Genomic DNA, 15,188 nt, shown 5'->3' with positions numbered 1-15,188 from the left:
TGGGGTCAATTAAACGCTCAAAATGGCCAGAAAAAGAGAACTTTCATCTGAAACTCGACAGTCTATTCTTGTTCTTAGAAATGAAGGCTATTCCATGCGAGAAATTGCTAAGATATTGAAGATTTCCTACAACGGTGTGCACTACTCCCTTCAGAGGACAGCACAAACAGGCTCTAACCAGAGTAGAAAAAGAAGTGGGAGGCCGCGTTGCACAACTAAGCAAGAAGATAAGCACATTAGAGTCTCTAGTTTGAGAAACAGACACCTCACAGGTACCCAACTGGCATCTTCATTAAATAGTACCCGCAAAACACCAGTGTCAACATCTACAGTGAAGAGGCGGCTGCGGGATTTTGGGCTTCAGGGCAGAGTGGCAAAGAAAAAGCCATATCTGAGACTGGCCAATAAAAGAAAAAGATTAAGATGGGCAAAAGAACACAGACATTGGACAGAGGAAGACTGGAAAAAAGTGTTGTGGACGGATGAATCCAAGTTTGAGGTGTTTGGATCACAAAGAAGAACGTTTGTGAGACGCAGAACAAATGAAAAGATGCTGGAAGAATGCCTGACGCCATCTGTTAAAGGGGTTGTCCCGCGGCAGCAAGTGGGTCTATACACTTCTGTATGGCCATATTAATGCACTTTGTAATATACATCGTGCATTAAATATGAGCCATACAGAAGTTATTCACTTACCTGCTCCGTTGCTAGCGTCCCCGTCGCCATGGTTCCGTCTAATTTCGGTGTCTTCTTGCCTTTTTAAACGCGCTTGCGCAGATCCGTCTTCTCCCTTCTTCTCCCTTCGGCTCCGCTCGGCAGCATCGACATTTTGGCTCCGCCCCCTTGTACGCATCATCGCGTAGCTCCGCCATGATGTGTGCCGGTTCCAGCCTCCTGATTGGCTGGAATCGGCACGTGACGGGGGCGGAGCTATGCGATGATGCGTACAAGGGGGCGGAGCCAAAATGCCGATGCTGCCGAGCGGAGCCGAAGGGAGAAGAAGGGAGAAGACGGATCTGCGCAAGCGCGTCTAAAAAGGCAAGAAGACACCGAAATTAGACGGAACCATGGCGACGGGGACGCTAGCAACGGAGCAGGTAAGTGAATAACTTCTGTATGGCTCATATTTAATGCACGATGTATATTACAAAGTGCATTAATATGGCCATACAGAAGTGTATGACCCCACTTGCTGCCGCGAGACAACCCCTTTAATTATGAGCCATACAGAAGTTATCAAAAGTTTTATACTTACCTGCTCCGTTGCTGGCGTCCTCGTTCCCATGGTGCCGACTAATTTTCGGCCTCCGATGGCCAAATTAGCCGCGCTTGCGCAGTCCGGGTCTTCTGCTTTCTTCAATGGAGCCTCTCGTGCAGGATGCCGTCTCTGTGTAGCTCCGCCCCGTCACGTGCCGATTCCAGCCAATCAGGAGGCTGGAATCGGCAATGGACTGCACAGAAGAGCTGCGGTCCACGGAGGAAGAAGATCCCGGCGGCCATCTTCACCGGTAAGTATAGAAGTCACCGGAGCGCGGGGATTAAGGTAAGCGCTGTGCTGTTTTTTTTTTAAGTCCCTGCATCGGGGTTGTCTCGCGCCGAACGGGGGGGGGGGGGGGGGTTGAAAAAAAAAACCCGTTTCGGCGCGGGACAACCCCTTTAAGCATGTTGGAGGTAATGTGATGGTCTGGGGTTGCTTTGGTGCTGGTAAGGTGGGAGATTTGTACAGGGTAAAAGGGATTCTGAATAAGGAAGGCTATCACTCCATTTTGCAACGCCATGCCATACCCAGTGGACAGCGATTGATTGGAACCAATTTCATCCTACAACAGGACAATGACCCTAAACACACCTCCAAATTGTGCAAGAACTATTTACAGCAGAAGCAGGCAGCTGGTATTCTATCGGTAATGGAGTGGCCAGCGCAGTCACCAGATCTGAACCCCATTGAGCTGTTGTGGGAGCAGCTTGACCGTATGGTACGCCAGAAGTGCCCATCCAACCAATCCAATGTGTGGGAGATGCTTCTAGAAGCGTGGGGTGCAATTTCACAAGCTTACCTCAACAAATTAACAGCTAGAATGTCAAAGGTGTGCAATGCTGTAATTGCTGCAAAAGGAGGATTCTTTGACGAAAGCAAAGTTTGATGTAAAAACAATGTTATTTCAAATACAAATCAGTATTTCTAACCTTGTCAATGTCTTGACTCTATTTTCTATTCATTTCACAATGCATGGTGGTGAATAAGTGTGACTTTTCATGGAAAACACAAAATTGTTTGGGTGACCCCAAACTTTTGAACGGTAGTGTATGTAATTGGTTCATCGAACACTGGCTGTAATTGGCTAAGCATTAGGCAATCAGAGGCAACACTTCCAGGAGGCAGTGATTTTTCAATCCCCGGCCAGAAGAGATGAAGGAGAATAGTGCAGGGGGCCGAGGAGAAGATGCACCTGAGATGATGCTTCTAAGGTGATGTATACTGTTTCATTTGTTTTTTGGGGTTTTTTTTGCTGCAGCCAGGGCTTTAGTTTAGGGCTTTCCTACTGTCAAAGTTGCATCGCACTGCACGAAAATCGTGTTTTCGTGCGATGCGATGCAATAGAGAGAAAGTCTTCATAGGGAAACATGGACTGCAAAACCACATGAGTTGCGTGCATATTGCGGGACCCACAAGGTTTTTGTGTGGGAATGTAGCATGCTGCAAAACATCGCAAATGTGAATTAACACATAGGAAAGCATAGGCTTCACATACATGTGATTTGTAACATTGTCACAACACGACAAAATCATGTGACTTTGCCACCCATGTGAATTAGGCCTAATTATCATGATGGTACAAACAGATGATGGTGATGGTCATCAGATAATGATTTAGATGAATGATGGTGGAGGCAGTCAAATAATAGAGCAGATCGGTGAAGTTAACAGGTAACAAACTAACAATAATTGACTTTAACTCTTGCTTTCCCCAAGTCTTCTCCTAAGCTATTCCTGATGCTGGCCATAGCTCCAGACAACACTGACCCTGAGTATCCCTTAGAGATTCTTATTGGCAACCCTATGCAAAACACTGTCCCTGATAAACAGTGAAAGGGCACTAGGGCCTTGAGATGAGAAAGCTAAACATAGCAAACCTGGAACATGGAACGGGGAGACGAAAACAATAATTCTAGGAAGCAGTGGCATGCATACAAGAGGTGAGATCCCATAACAAAAACATAAGTGGATCCCCCAATATAGTGTCAGGTTTTTCCACCTCGAAAAGGATGGAGTGCTTGGTGTGTGTTTTCCATTCTATGCTCTTTAAATGACCTATGTGCCAATACTCCACCTTCTTGTTTGATAACAATGCAGTTCCTCTTTGGAGGGGGGTCCTGCATACTTTCTCACTAACTAGTAGCAAAAGGCATGGTGCAGTCAGAGCTGGGGCCCCTGCTCTATAAGGACCCCATAGCAGTCTTTATGGCATGCACCTTCTTGCTAGGAACCAAGATTGGACCAGGCATAACCACCAGAACAACACTACAGGGGCAACAAAATAGCTAGACTAGGAACGAGGAACTGGAAGCATACAATGAATACTGGATATAAATGCATATAGCTTATGCTATAACCAACAATGTGCTGCATAAGCCAGAATTATTTAAAGACAGGCTAACCAATCAGGAATTTTTCTCCAAATGAGGCTGGACCGCAGCAGTGTGATCAGTTGACCCACACTAATAGATCAGCTGTGAGACAGTTTAATAATAAGTGCCCCCAACAACAAACTAAAATATAGGGAATGATGACACAGCAGGAGCATTTCTGCTGATCGTAACAAGAGACTATGTTGTCACATGACGCAGGTTCTAAAACTGAAGAACCTCCCACATGAGCACATTCTATAGATAGATGCCTCTTCTCGGTCCCGTCGGCTCGCTTTAGACATCAATAGAAGAACAAAAACTCTTCAAAAAATGTTTTCGAAATGTCCTTGAAAATGTATTTTACATACATACATGTTAATTGAATTTCTCTCTTGCAGTAATTGAAGTTTGTGTCCCTTCAATCAATCAATAGAAAGTTATATAAATAGATAGGAATTCAGGACATGCAGTGAAAAAATAAATACAGAAGCCGAGCGCTGAAAGAATTCATCACCGTCAGGAAATGTATATTAAAAATGTGAATTCAACAAACACCACCAGGCTTAGAGTTATTGAAAAAGAACACTTCTGTTCACAAAGAAATCGCTGAAGGTAAAGACCGAAAGAAAACACAGAAATAATATTTGTATCGAGGCTCAGGTTTACGCTCTCAGTTTAACTCTTTCAATCCTCCCTTCCTTTGTTTTCCCATCATCAGCACCAGGGTTATTCTGTCATTGTTTCTCCAACTGATTCAAGATACTGTCCATGGACAGGGGAGCAGTGCCAGTGCTGGGAACCTTCAAAGTATGTTAGAAGACTATAGACTTTATATGTCGCTTCAAGCATGGGCGAAAAGATCCGAAAAGGCACACAACTCAGAAGAGCACCTCTAGTTCTTTATTTTAGTGATCAGTGGGCGTCTTGGTAAATGGATCTCATAGTAATAGAGTGTATATGGCTGATAAAAGACATACACTGATTGTCAGCAACCTCTCTCCCCTTTAAGTTGTCGGATGGAATAAAACCTTCTCTGTGTGATTGTAACGTTGATATACGTAAGTGATAACAATATCAGAGCAAGTGGACCATTTATTGTGGAGAACTGACCTCTTGTAGGGAGCCTCTAGTTCTCTGTTGTACCGCCTCTAGCTTGGAATCAAGATGTGATTCAGCAGGCATGGGGGCTCTAGTACCCTGTTGTACCACCTCTAGCTTGGACACAAGATGTGATACGGATGAGCATGGAGGCTCTATTACCCTGTTGTACCACCTCTAGCTTGAATACAAGATGTGATATGGGTGGCACAGAGGCTCTAGTACCCTGTTGTACCTCCTCTAGCTTGGATACAGACGGGCGTTCCTCACCCACATATATATCTCTTCTCATCATTTCTTGGCAGCAGCAAAGCACTTGTCTTTCCACATACTTACCTACATCTTTTACAACTCTTCCCGTCTGCGGCATATCCGTTACACACATCGTAGTCGGCTGTAGGCCCAGACCTCGAACACGCCGTAGGAGCAACGTCCTTTATGCAGAGTTCTTAACCATGTGGTAGATGTTACTTATATTTCTAGAGGTCGTCACATTGCAATACTGACGGTTCAATCCGTGCATTACATTACTCAATTCCTTGTTACAGCTCTGCTCCATGTCATGTGCCTCGAGGTGCCATTACTCATCAGCATCCCCTTAACATCATATACAGTATATTTATGCATAATACTTTACGTAATATTGTATCACACTGCACCTTAAACACATATCACATTAAACCTTTGTGCAAGACCATGCTTTAACCACCAACTATGGTGCCGTTATTTAATCCTTTATACTAGCATCATCACAGTTCCGAGAGTCCTCTACCCTGCCCAGGGATTTTATATCATGCAGTCCTGGGAATGGTAGTACATTTACACTTTGCTGAAACCCCTCTGGCAGTCCACTTTTACTTCCTTCCTCGTCTGCTCTATACCAGTCTTGCAGACCAACCAAATTATCCATTACGGGTCTTTGGCTCCACTGCCGCGTTGTCAGGCACTGTGGGAAGGGAGGCTAGTAGAGATCAGCGAGCATACTCGTTAAGGGACAATACTCAAGCGAGTATCGTCCTTTTCGAGTACCTGCCAGTGGGGGGAAGCGGTGGGTTGCAGGAATGAGCGGGGGGGGGGGGGGAGAGATCTTTTCCCCGCTCTCCCCTGCTGCCCCCCCACCTGAATCTTTTCTGACAAGCAGGCAGGTACTCGAAAAGGATGATACTCACTCAAGTATTCTCCCTTAACGAGTATGCTCGCTCATCTCTAGAGGCTACCTTTCATCCCACATGCTGTGGGGCGCTTCACCCCAAACACTTTGCCACATCTCCATCTTCGGCTCCCGTAGGTCCTCAAGGTCCTTACTGTAGTCACTCTCTGGGCAGCTTCCCAGCCACGGGTAACTATCCCTCTGTGCAGCCTCTCTTTAATGGCTGCCACCATGTTGTTCTCTGGCTGTGTCCCCTCTCTTGCTGAGTCTCCTGAACCATTCTCCAACTCTTGGGGAGGCGGCCAAGCCCGCACTATTGCCATATCAGTGGGATGTTCCATTGGCGGTGATGTGCTAGTGTATTACCCCAGAGTTGCTACTACCGCCTTTCTGTGGTTATTTTGTGGTTAAAATCACAGTTATGATTGTGTGTGTCAAAAATTAAGTTATATGCTTTTAATGTGCTTTTCCATTCACCACTATGTATTGTCCACTGACAGGTTCCCCATCCCTATTGGGTTTCAGGTTACCTAGCAGCAGTCTGAGGAGTGGTTAGTAACATTGCAGGAAAAAAGAGGGCCTGTGACTGGGAAATGAGTCCCTTGCATGGGTTGGGCTAGAGCAGTGTTTCTTAACTCCAGTCCTCAGGACCCACCAACAGATCATGTTTACAGGATATCCTATAGTAAGAGCACCTGTGACAATGTCTGAGGCACTGAAAATAATTACATCACCTGTGTAACACTGAGGAAATCCTGAAAAACACGACCTGTTGGGGCGTCCTGAGGACTGGAGTTAAGAAACACTGTGCTAGAGTGATAGGATAAAAGGAGAGAGGGGCTGGATCTCAAGGGATTCTAAGAGAGAGTCGAAGAGAGTAGAGCGAAAGAACATCTGAGCAGCCAGTGTAGTGGGAAGGAAAGCAAAGTGTGAGTACCAAGAGCAAGAAATGTTTTGAGAAAGACAGAAAGCAAGCAGGAGAGACAGTTGATGTAAAAAGGAGAATAGAGAAAGAGGGATCAACAAGTAGAAACAGAGGGAAAAGACAAAGAGAAGTAAAAGGAGATTTAAAGAAACAAAGTCATAAAGCAAAGTAGATGAATCAAGTAATGAATACAGAGGATCATTCCGGTCTCTATCTTAAACAGTCCTAAAACTAAGCACAAGGAAATGATCAAAGTGTGTAACTAATAGCTATCTCACACAAAGAAATGAAAATTTAATGTAATGCTTTTTTATGAAAGAACCCTCCTAAGTAATAAACTGTTTTCCTGTTTGCACCTTCAATCCAGACTCCTGGAGTCCCTTTTCACCAACTTAACATCTGCACTGAGGTATCACACCACACTGTCCGAGGAAAAGGATCAGCAACACCTCTCTTTTTTTTATCTCCCATTTTTATAATTATTTTTTTTTTTCCGGAACAGGTCCCTACCCGTATACAAACTGGCGTCATGACAAAACAACATCTTACCCTACCCGATTCTGCGGGTAGCCCCTTACAGGGAATTATCATCTTACCCTATCTGACTCCACGGTTAACACCTTAAAGAGAACTGTTAAAGCGTATCATCTGCTTACCACTGTGTAAGCCCGCACCAGGTTTTTTATTATCGGAAAGAGCAGAGGCGCCACCATGACTACCATCATTTGCTGCCCTTGCCATCATACCCTTCATGGTCTGTCCCATTGCATCTGTGTCACATAAGGCAGAACCCCTTCATAACCTCCTGGATGCTTCAGAAACATGGTGCATTGCACCCTCTCTGAACCTCCCAGCTCCTTTGCCAGTACAGCGGTGGGGAGCGGGGATCTGTACTGACGCTCCAGCACCATTCCTCTCCTCTTCCCAATGAAGATGAATATCTCCAGAAATTGCTGCTTCCTTATGGCCAAAATAGGCCAAGTCCTGAAGGAGTTAAGTAGGACAAGATCGGGATGGGTTTTCAGTCTCTAGATATACTGTAAGCAATGGATGTTTCTATTCACTAACAACAAGCAGAGTATAAATGCAATCTAATGGCTTCACGTCTGTTCGCTCCAGTCCTCAACTAAAAAGAACTGGAAGGTCTGGAAGGAGACGACTTTTATGTTTTTCTGCTGACATAATATCAGAGAACGACAAAAGATATTTGTCCCACGCTTTAGTGTTGAGGCGATTCTGTAAGTAGGTCACAAACGTGTTCTATTTACTGATCCGAACCTAAGTCAGGAGCCTCACGGACCATCTCACTGCAACATCGGTATCAGCGGGGTTATTAGATCAAACATTCTCCTGTCATTATATCACTTTTATCATAATATTACTAACGGAAGCAGAATGACGATGATGGCGGCACCAGCTGCAGCGACCAAGCGTCAGCATCCAGTTCCTCCACAGTGTGGATCCACCTCTACTTACCGCATGTAATGTACATATCATTTTTATATAATGAGCAGTGACTTTATTAGAGCCCCCCATCTAGTAGCATGTTGGACCTCCTTTGGGTTTCAGACCCACAGCAATTCATCGTGGTATCCATCTACTGGTAGCAAAGGTCCCAGGGCTCACCAAGAAACCTTCCCCGCACTATTACTTCACCTGTTCCACCAGCCTTAGAGGAAGGGGTCATCAGTTCATGCTGCTTGCACCAAATTCTGACCTCCCATCAGCACGGAGCACCAGAAATCTGGATCCATCTGACCAGGTGATATTTTTTCGCTGCTCAGTGAAACAATTTTTGCACTTTTTGGCCCACTAGAGTCTTGTCCTTTCTGTTTCTCTTACACACAATGGCGCAGGAACTAGTCGTCTGTTATTATAGTCTGTCTGTGCTAAGGAATGGCGAGTTGAGCATTAGTGCAGCGCCTGTTAGAACAATTCTTGACATCCTCCTCTGACCCCTTTTGGTGAATGTCCATAGGATCTCCTTTCTCTGAATGTTTTCCTTGATCCCACCATTCACTATATACTCTCCACACTATTACATGAGAAAATCCAACAAGGTTGGCAGTGAAATCCAGGCCCCGGCTAGTCTAGCACCAATGACCCCGCCTCGTTGGAAGTCTCTCTGATTACTGGATTTTCCCATCTAATGTGGATTCACACTGAAACGAATCCACAGAAACCTTGTGATTTGATTTAATGCTGCACTTTTGGGTCACGGGGAGAATTTCTATATAAAAATTGAGCTTTTAGCTTTGTCATTAGCTGCAGCAGCCTGTGATCTCCAATACATAGGCTGCTGCTACAGCTTGAAATTAATATGTCACAACTGAGACTGACATCTGTGGCGCAGGACAGAGCAGGGAGCTGAGAGAGGTAAGACAACTCAGACAACTCCTTTCACACCTTAACTTCACAGGACGTACGTTTATATCCAGGCTGGGGGACACTTAATGTAACAGGACGTAAACTTACATTCTATGGATGGCTCAGGCTGAGAAGTGAGCCTGCGCCATTCCACAGTGGGAGCTGGCTGTGACTGGTTGAGGCATGTAAAGGATTCACAGAGGCAACGCGCTCCTTCTGTGACATCATTAGAACCAGGCCAATGGATTGCCATGGCAACCAAATTTTAGATCCTGCGGTCCAGGCCTGCCATGGTCTGTGTTCATTATTGTAAGCGATAATGCATTGCAGTACACAAGTACTGCAATGCGTTATCATAGCATCAGGGATTTTATGGCTCAAGACCCCTACAGGGACATAAAAACATGAAAAGAGAAATTAAAAATCGTGTAAAATAATTTGTAAAAAAAAAAAAAAAAATCTGTTTTGCACACTTTCTCTTGTTTGTATAAATAAAAAGCCCCTATATCCATAACAACCTGTATATTAGACAGAACACACTATTTATCCTGCATGGTAAAAAAGGTAAAAAAAAAAAAACAACTGAAAAACTGAGGCAAAATGCTTTTTTGAAGAACACAATAAAAATGTGCAAAACAGCCTTTTGTACCCCAAAAGGATATCAATAAAAAAACAAGCCCTCATGGAACTTAGTCTATGGAAAAATTTAAAAAAATTATGGGACCTTGAATGCAACGATGTATATATTGTGCAAAAGAGGAAAAACCTACAAAAAAATAATAATTATGGTACTGTCATAATCCTACCGTAATATAAATGCATCACAGAAGGGGGAAAAAAAATTAAAAACAATCACAGAAAATGGCCGTTACTTACTGACTGCGGAGTGCATATAGATGCATCCTCCTCTCACCATGCAGGTAGTTGACTACCAAATGAAAGAGCAAATAACACCTGTTCAGGACACCAATAAAACACCCACTCACAGTGCCTCTTGATAATGAGGGGGGTGGATGCTTGGTGTAAACTCCCACACATAGTGGATACAGGGTGCCAGACCATTCTGATATATGTAGTTCACCATGCAGACCAGCAACCTATTAATGACGCCATGATAATTCGGCAGGTTGCCCTCCATTTCCATCAGTGAACCACATTGGTACTGCCACCCTGGGCTCCTGACCAGGGTAATCCTACCGACCTGCAAAAAAAAAATAGTCACTTCATTTATGCTGCATGATTAAAGCTATAAAAAAAAAAAAAGAAAAACAAGGGCATAATTGAGTTTTTTTTCTTTCCCTGCCCTCCAAAAAAAAATTAATAAAAGTTTTACAAAACATTGTATGTACCCAAGAATGGTGCCAATAAAAACTTCAGTTCGCCACACGAAGAACAAGCCCTCATACAGCCATGTCAACGGCAAAATAAAAATGCTATGGCTTTTAAAAAGTGGAGATGAAAATCCCCCAAAAGTTGTGGTGTCCCTACGGCCAAAATAGACCAAGTCACTAGGGGGTTAACCCTTTCCAATCTACTGTCTGACGTCTAAAGACATTATGATTGAAGGCTGTACAGCTCCGACGTTGGAAGACACCCGTCGGGGTTCTCTTACTGTATATTGCCAGCCTCTCTGCTGTCGGAGCCTATCCAACGTGTCACCTCATGCAGTACTGGCTTTAGCCAGCAGATAGCGCCGTTGTATAACAGCAGAAAGAGTAAGCCATCTAGGAAAACCAGGATACAAATTGGATTGGAAAGGGTTAACACATCATATGAGAGCATATGGACAGGCGCGATCCTATGTGATGGACACCATGAGCCCCCGTGGATCCAAGAATCGTTATTCATGGACTAATTTGTAGATGTATTTCTTTCCTTAGAAAGCAGATTATTTTCCTCTTATTTTCTCTACTCATTCCAAGAAAACTTGCCAAGAAAATGTGTCCGGCTCGGTGCCGTCACATGATTGGCAGATCTGTCAAGTGTCGGGGGCGACCCGTCAATCTCCTCAACATCGTCACCCTCCATCTGGGACGTACAACTGTGTCATTGCCCGCAGTCTGTCACGCAGCGCTCTGCATAGCAATGATGACCTTCAGTCGCTCATGATCTGGATGGAATCTGGACGAGTGACCCGCAGGGTGAACGCTCTCAACTCGTGCCAAGACTTTATGTGCTTTTTACACTTTTGGAAGTGACAGTGGGTGGTTGGGCGGCGGCGCTGCTTACATCGACAGTTCTGCTGCTCGCAGGCATTTGTAATCTTGTATAACATTGCAGATGTGCGGTTTGTTGTTAAAATGTAAGCAAATTTGAGATACGAGGATGTAACGAGAGTTCAGCTACAGAAATGATGTGCTCAGGGAAACCTTACACGACACGTTCCCGCCCGACAGCTTCAGACAAGGGGGAGGCTCGTCCCATTAGGCAGATAAGCCTTGATGGGCAGAGAAGGAGTCTTCAAGGTTTTTAATTGTTCCTTTTGCTGAAAAAAACCCTTTTTAATGCAAAATCATGAAATGAAACTAAACTGAACTTGGGGAAAGTAGAGAACGTATTATTACTATTCCAATCTTCAGATGGTCTCCGGAGACTCTCATGCTCTCCTCCCGGCTGCAGAAGGACCCGGGATCCTCATTCATCTCATCATGGAAGACATTACAGCTCACAGTGTACAAATATTAGCTCTGTCAGTCTCAGTGGCTTCAGGACTGCAATAAACTGCATGTAAGGGCTCCTTCACACGGGCGTATTTACATACGGTATATATTTGCGTGCTGCCAATTGAGCGCGCGATGCGCAAATTATAGAACTCATTGATCTCAATGGGTTTGTTCTCATTTCCTTCATATGCACAGCATGCTCTGCCTTTTATGCGCTCCAAAGGTCCTCATAGAAGTCTATGGGAGGTTCACAGTGGGAACCGGGATGCACAATATGCTGTGCAATTCCATGAGAAAAAGTACACTCCTAAAACTCATTAGGCTAAGTAGCTATTTAAATAAATGTGTGGTTGTGTCTTGTGCGCAAAATACTATCCCTGTGGGCACACAAATTGCAGTGGAATCCACATGCAAAAAAAAATATTGCTGGTTCCGCAAAAACACAGCACTGAGGCACACACAAATGTGCATATGCCAGTGTAAAGGAGCCTTAAGGGTTTGATGGGTCAAAAAGGGCTTTTGCAGATGAACAACAATGCGCAAATACACTCTCTGAAATGGAGCGTATTTGTGCTTGAACTAAGGTTGTCACACCTTTACCATGATTTTTTGAACCTGCCTTAAACTTCTATGGCAGCTGTCTGCGTACACGCAGACAGATGAGTCAGAGCCTGTCTTTTCTCACATGCAGAAACACGCTTGTGAGAATTAACCCATTGAAATCAATAGTTTCGCTTCAACACATTTTATGGCTTTGTGTTTCACGCATGCAAAAACATGCACAACGCATTCATCTGTTTAACAATCACAGAAAAGGGCCATATACTTACTGACTAAGGAGGGCAGATAGCTGCAGCCTCTCACCATGCAGGTAGCAGACTTCCAAATGAGGGAGCTAATTGCACCTGTGAGGGACACCGATAAGACAGCCACTCACACAGACTCTTAATATACAGGTGGGTAGCTGCTTGGTGTATACTCCCACACAGAGTGGATACAAAGTGGTAGACCTTTTTCTGTGATTGTTTTTATATTTCCCCTTCTGTGATGTGTGCACTTGTCAGTTTAAACCCTAAATCGTTAGATTCCTGCATCAGCGGGAATCTGAACAACTATCGTTCAGTGTAAATGCATGCCTCAACGGAATGACAAATGAAAATTTGTTTGCTTCTCATTCGTCATTCAATTTCTGCATGCATAAAACTGAATGATAGATCAACAGGCAGTTATCACTTATGAATGACTGCCTGTTTACTGTGAATGGAGGCAGGCGGGGCGGAAGGGGCGCTCCACCTCCATTCACAGCGATGATCGTTCCTGTGTGGATGGAAGTGGCTCTAGCTTGATTCTGAACTCCTTAGGGCTTAAACAGGTGAACATTTTAATGCACTTTTTCGAGCAAAATGTGATGAATCGAACCCATTGATTTTAATGGGTTTGTTCTCATGAGCATGTTTCTCGCTCGCAGGAATTGTCTATGGCAGGTTGAAAAAAAAACAAAGTGAAGGGTGCGACGCTGCAGATAACGCAGGGAATAGAGGACCGCTCACCCTTACTAGGCTTTTAACAGCCATTCTATTCCACAAAAGGGGAGCATCACCGGTGTGTGAACTGGCACTGCAAGCCTGAAATTTACAGTATTATGCGCTGACACGCACAAGTCAGGGTTTTTACCCACTAGCGATATTTTTCCCTGTGATGCAACAGCGATGGCTATGAAATTAATGATTTTCAATGGTTTCATACTCATTTGCGATTTTTCACTCCAGCTTCGCATCGCAGAGAAAAAATCTGTAATATTGCTCAGTGTTTTCAATGGGGACAGCAGCAGCGCCGGCACCATTGAGAACATAGGGAGTATAACATCGACTTCTGCCACAGCTGTGACAGCTGTGGCAGAAGTCCAGGATGCTATCCCATTGCTTTCAATATGGTCAGCGGTGAAATATAAGCCCTTCCCTGAGAATCATCCCTAGCTGGTGGAAAAAATAAAATATATACTCACCTCTCCGCCACTCAGGCGTGTCCTGTGGCTAGCCCTCCTGCACTGCTGTCAAGCTCTTTCAGCAGGCGGGGATTTATAAATTCCCGCCTCTTGAAAGGGCTGTGCTGATTGGCTGAGCGCTTCATTAATAAAAAAAAAAAAGCAATGGCTTTCCCTAATCTTTCCCTGAGGCCACTTTTGCACGGCCCAGAAAATCACATGAGATTTGTGTGCTGCGAGATGCCCATTCTTTTGAATGTAGTAATTTACATAAGCAATTGTCCTTTGACACCAAATACCATTGTTACCAAACAGCTCTAAGCTGTTAATAGGAATGATCCTGTCTAAAATACTATCCCCAAGAACAGGAGGACACTAGTCTAAAAAAGTAAATGTTGAAACAACCAAATGCAAACAAAAACAAACACGTAAAGATTACCACAAGTTAGGAAACAGACTGGACTAGAAAACTAAGGAGCAAGACACACTAAGTAGACAGACCAAATAAGACTGGAATAGAAAAATAAGGAGAAAAACACACAGACTGTACAGATTAGAGAAGACTGGACTAGACTTAGATACTACAACTAGGAGTACTGGAAAACACACAAGATGTCACAGCTATCAACCGCACGGTTCTACAAAAACCAAAAGTATTTATGAAGAGGTGAATCAATCAATCACACACACCACTCTGTAACATGAATTAGCAGTATGGTCCACAGATCCCCTTCAATGGATCATAGCAATTGCCCCATTAGCAATTTAGAGAGTGGGAAATAATGATGTAGCAGGATATAATGATGCGGAAGCATTTCTCCTGCTGATTGTAACAAACTGGTGAATTTCTTTGTTAATCAGGAGCTTTCAGTGTTGTAGGCATCAGAAGACAACTAGGAAGGGACAAGGGGAAGCCTACAGGGGGCACTAGATGTCCTGAGAAGTTCTCTACAGTGTTCTTCTTTATAGACATAGGACTGTCATATAATAAGAAGGATTCGGCCTGATTTCAGTCTTGAGCTAAAGTTTTCTATAAAATCTTTTGTGAATAAGTGAAATAAAAGCAGAAATGTACATTTTGCCTTATAGCAAAACCTGAGTACGCTTCTCCTGAGACCCCCTGAGCAGTCACTTTGTGAAGTCTCTTTCTCTGTAAGTTCAGCTGTGGAAGCCTCTTCCTGTCAGCCATATTAGATCTCCTGGGGTCTAGTAGTCATAGAATTCTTTCAAGTCATATTTATAAGCCCCCCACCATTTGACAGCTTCCCCTGCAAATAATCACTTTACAGAGATGCACCAGAATAGCTCTATACTAGGGCCCGAGGCTATGGGCTATATAATCTATATGTACATACAGTCCCTGCTGATTAT

The sequence above is a fragment of the Eleutherodactylus coqui genome, chromosome 8 (genome assembly GCF_035609145.1).
Source record: "Eleutherodactylus coqui strain aEleCoq1 chromosome 8, aEleCoq1.hap1, whole genome shotgun sequence".
Classification (NCBI taxonomy): Eukaryota; Metazoa; Chordata; class Amphibia; order Anura; family Eleutherodactylidae; genus Eleutherodactylus; species Eleutherodactylus coqui.
Note: the sequence above shows the minus strand (reverse complement) of the source record.